At 36.4% G+C, this 5,000-nt stretch overlaps 1 long non-coding RNA gene across 1 annotated transcript in view; it reads right to left on the minus strand.

Moving 5' to 3' along the window:
- Positions 1 to 1,524: 1,524 nt before the first annotated feature.
- Positions 1,525 to 5,000, minus strand: part of LOC106870403 (uncharacterized) — a 40,865-nt gene continuing 37,389 nt past the window's right edge. Inside the window, exon 3 of the long non-coding RNA XR_016243358.1 lies at positions 1,525 to 2,396. This is a non-coding gene — a long non-coding RNA (uncharacterized LOC106870403). The remainder of the gene's footprint in view (positions 2,397 to 5,000) is intronic.

Here is a 5,000-nt window from a genome sequence, read left to right on the forward strand (position 1 = left end):
ACTGCGTGGAAATTTGGGCAAGTGTTTTCTACTATAACGTCGGGCCGACCAAAACCTTGTGAGTGGATTTGGTGGACAGAAACTGAAAGACGCCCGTCATATATATATATATATATATATATATATATATATATATATATATATATATATATATATATATATTTATATATATAGGCCACTTGGTTTTAAATTGAATTAATATTCAATTTATCACCCTATCTATATAAATAATAATTTAAATCGTTATGTTCTCCAGCCGGCAACATATACTGCAGTGAATTATTCTCTTCAGAATTGTTTCCGGAATTTTGCGCGCCGGAGCTGAGGCATTTTGAAAAATTACTCCAATATAATCGGTAGGACTGTATGCAAGTCTTATTTCATGAAGAAAATTCGTGTATAGTTCTGCAAATTATAGTGATTCTTGAAAGGTTGTGCTGACGAGAACGCGGATGTTATTACGTAAGTAAAGCGTTAATATTCGAAACTTCAGTACACAACTATTTCTTTATTGCTCATTTTGTCCTGTTCTGGTGTTTTGCGAAATTTTTTTCTGGAGAACATTATTTTTCTTTGTGATTGGGTCGTTAATGACCTCTTTCTAGCATATTGGATGTCCACCTAGTGGTCATCCCTTATACACGTATATATATATATATGTGTGTGTGTGTGTGTGTGTGTGTGTGTGTGCGTGCGTGCGTGCATGTTTGTTATTTGTGTCTGTGTTTGTCCCCGCACCATTGCTTGACAACAGATGTTGGTTTGTTTACGTCACCGTAACTTAGCGGTTCGGCAAAAGAGACCGATTGAATAAGTACTAGGCTTACAAAGGATAAGTCCTGCGGTCGATTTGTTCGACCAAGGGTGGTGCTCCAGCATGGCCGAAGCCAAATGACTGGAACAAGTAAAACAATAAAAGAATGTAATCTTTGACGCTGAATCCGAATTTGTTACTCATTTATTCCAGAGAAATTTTGCGTAACTTTCAACCAATCAAAAATAGCGTGTTCGTTGCCTCTTCCATCATCTGTCACAGTAGCGAGAACCGTGGCGACAGCACCGGCATGTCAAAAACATTAAACTAGCTACTGTAAACAATGGAAAGCATTAAAAGAAGATTCACGAGCAAATTAATTATTTAAAAGCTACGAGCAAACCAACAGGTGTTGTTAGAAATAACAGTCAACAGACATTTTATTAGTTTAAAAAAAACAACTCAAGAACAAAATTTGCAATACACACTATGGTTGTATAAAATGAATAATCTTTTTCATTAGGCGTAGGAGTGGCTGTGTGGTAAGTAGCTTGCTTACGAACCACATGGTTCCGGGTTCAGTCCCACTGCGTGGCACTTTGAGCAAGTGTCTTCTACTATAGACCTAAGACTTGTGAGTGGATTTGGTAGACGGAAACTGAAAGACGCCCCTCGTATATATGTATATATATATATATATATATATATATATATATATATATATATATACATATATGTGTGTGTGTGTGTGTGTGTGTGTTTGTCCCCCCAACATCACATTGACAACCGATGGTGGTGTGTTTACGTCTCCGTAAATTGGTGGTGCTCCAGCATGGCCACAGTCAAATGACTGAAACAAGTAAAAGTGAATACCTCCTTCTCCACATAAATTCACTAAGATAAGAGTCAACCATGGAACGGTGTGTTTGTTTCCACGCTTTAAAGATGCCCAGGTACTCTCAATTTGTTGATTACACTCAATTTGGAGTTTACACTCCTTGTGAGTAGGAGCAACATCTTTGGTTTCTATGGAAACAGAGTTCTTCGTAATCAGTTATGGAATACGTGGTGCGTCTTTGCTAAATACGCTAAAAGAACTTTACGGTGATGTGTAAAATACCCTCTTCTAATTGGCTAAATTTTTAATTACGAATTTATAGGGAAAATGAAATTCATTTTCGTAATTAGTATACAAAACTTAATCCATATACCAAATTTGGAAAGAATTTGAATAAAATTGTAAACGGTGACGATAACAACAAAAATCGAAGGCGGTAAGCTGGCAGAGTCGCTAGGCATGCTGGGTAAAATATTTAGCGAACATTTAGTCCGTCTTTACGTTCTGAGTTTAAATTCCGCCGAGGTCGACTTTGCCTTTCATCCTTTCGGGGTCGATAAAAAAAAGTACAGCATGAGTACTGGGGTCGATGTAACCGACTCAGCTCTTTCTCCGAAATTGCTGGCCTTGTACCGAAATTTGAAAGTAATAGTTGTAGTTATAACATCACTATGAGTAACAATAGCGTACTGTTTGTAGTAATTGTGTCGCGATTTCTTGTCATTTTCACCTGTTTTCAAAATGCGAATTTTCCCTCTGCTGTAATAGCTACGATTTGTTCCAGGACAACCCACTTGTCTGAAACTTGAAGCACAAAATATTTTAAAATGAAAAGCAAAATTTGTCAGCATTAGTACATACATTAACCAACAAAACTGTGATTTGGGGATTTTAATTGTGTTTGTTGGAAGGTTTCGTAGGCTGATTTCTTAATATGGAAAATCGAAGCAAAGCCTGGCAATGACACTAAGAATGCGTGCAACAGAAATGAATATATATATAAAATGAATACTATTTAAAATATTGTTTCAAGAATATTGGTGATAACGTCGGATATCTGTCATGCTGTTGACGGCTATTGAGGCAGAAACATGTTTCCATGGCTGTTGTTTTCTTATCTCCTGACAACAGACTTGTCCTGTTCCTTAACAGCATGTCAACGTTGGAAAATTCTCGAATCTTGAGAACATATCGCCTTTGCACTCTTAATTGTTATTTGATAATTATAATATATCCTCTAAGAGCGGAGATAACATTTAATAAATCAAGAATTTATGTTTTATGTTATTTGATATACCTTTATTTGTCTACATAGTTCACATGCATGCCACTGGTCACTTCGAGATATTATTCTTAACTAACTTTTGTTTAAATTTCCATATAATAGATATAGTCGATCGAATCGAAAACGAGTATAGAACGAGTACTTACTTCATCGATGATAGAGGATTGGAAAGCAAAGCTGCACCCAGCGGGATACAAACGCCAAACGCAAAAAGGGTGTAACCAGAAACCCGAAAGTCATTTTATCAACGCGCTCTACCGTGTCACTCACTCACAACCTTATATAAACCTAATTATAATGACAATAGGACGGCCAAACACGTCAATAAAAGCTATCGCCCTATATTTCTTTCACTGTAAAAAGCAAAAGACATAAACTGTGAGCATAAATAGAAAAGATATCATATTAAGGTGTTTACAATGTCTAACCAGATATTTGAAACTATTTTCTTTTCACGAGATAAGCTGTTTAAAATTCTATGTTGTAATATAACTCCTAAACTTCCATTTTATAAGTTATTCAGCTATGACGTACCAAATCAACAGGTTTTTTTTTTTCATAGCACTCGACAACAACTGCACACAATTCGATATGCGTGCTTTTTTTCTTCTCATTTTCACACTTTTTATGTTCTTTTGTTTGTTGTTATTGTGTTGCTAGTAGTAAATAAACACCTAAGAAACATAAAAGAAGGTCACAGCTTGAGCTATGCTATAAGCTGAAAATCACTTTTACTTTTGTCACCAAATGTTACTGGTTAAAAAGCTAAAGTTTCACTTTAATCCACGTATATTTTCCAACATTAGTGGTATTCTATTGAGATTTCAGTTCATGGAAACTAGCAAATATCAATCCATTGATTGAAACTAAATTCACGGAAAGTGACGAATAGAACTCACAGAAAGTAATCAACGCTCAATCAAAACAGATTAACACCAATTCTTAGGAAATAGTGAAACAAACATTCACAAAGCTGATAGCCATTAAAACATGGAAACTGCTGGAGAACATTCTACGAAATGTAGCCGACATTAATTCACGAAAGTGGTGAATCTCAATCTACGAAAATTAGACAACATTCCTTTAAAAATAATTGGTCAGAATAAAAAAAATATAGATATATAGAGTATAGCGAATATATACAAAGAGCTAGATGTGCTCTATCTAAGATGCTTCAGAGAGATTCTGAGACCATACTGGCAATGAAGACTTTCTAAAGGAGCCAATACTAGATTACTTTACGAAATCATCACACAACGAGAATTAAAACTAACAGGCGAAGGAGTGGCTGTGTGGTAAGTAGCTTGCTTACCAACCAGATGGTCACATGGTTCCGGGTTCAGTCCCACTGCGTAGCACATTGGGCAAGTGTCTTCTACTAAAAGCCTCGAGCCGACCAAAGCCTTGCGAGTAGATTTGGTAGACGGAAACTGAATGAAGCCCGTCGTATATATGTATTCTCCGTGTTTTTCTCCTTGTCTCCGTATTCTTTCTGTTGAAGAGCGTAGCTCGAAACGTCAAAGACTTTCCGTATTCCCGAGCGTCATACTAATATATACTTTTGTTATTTACACCACCTGTCCTCGTCTGTTGTTATTATGTGTATATTCTCCCATATATATATATATATATATATATATATATATATATATATATATATATATATATATGCGCACGCGCGCGCGTGTGTGTGTGTTTGTGTGTCCAAACATTGCTTGACAACCGTTGCTGGTGTGTTTACGTCCCCGTAACTTAATGGTTCGGCAAAAGGGACCAATAAAATAAGTACTAGTCTCACAAAGAATAAGTCCTGGGGTCGATTTGCTCGACTAAAGGCGGTGCTCCAGCATGGCCACAGTCAAGTGACTGAAACAAGTAAAAGAGTAAAAAGAGAGCTTATATACTCCGGCTACCAAAATAACGCCATTCTAAAATAGATTTCAAATGGACAGTAATCGGAGAAGGAAAAGAAAGATTGAGAGATGGTGTGCGCGCGTGGGAGATAGATAGATATATAGATAGATACAGAGAGAGAAAGAGAGAGAGAGAGAGAGAGAGAGAAAGAGAGAGAGAGAGAGAATGAAAACTGCATGGTGCAGAACATTCATAACTGACAAGAGAGG

Source organism: Octopus bimaculoides, chromosome 10, assembly GCF_046866305.1.
Source record: "Octopus bimaculoides isolate indiv1 chromosome 10, ASM4686630v1, whole genome shotgun sequence".
Lineage (NCBI taxonomy): Eukaryota > Metazoa > Mollusca > Cephalopoda > Octopoda > Octopodidae > Octopus > Octopus bimaculoides.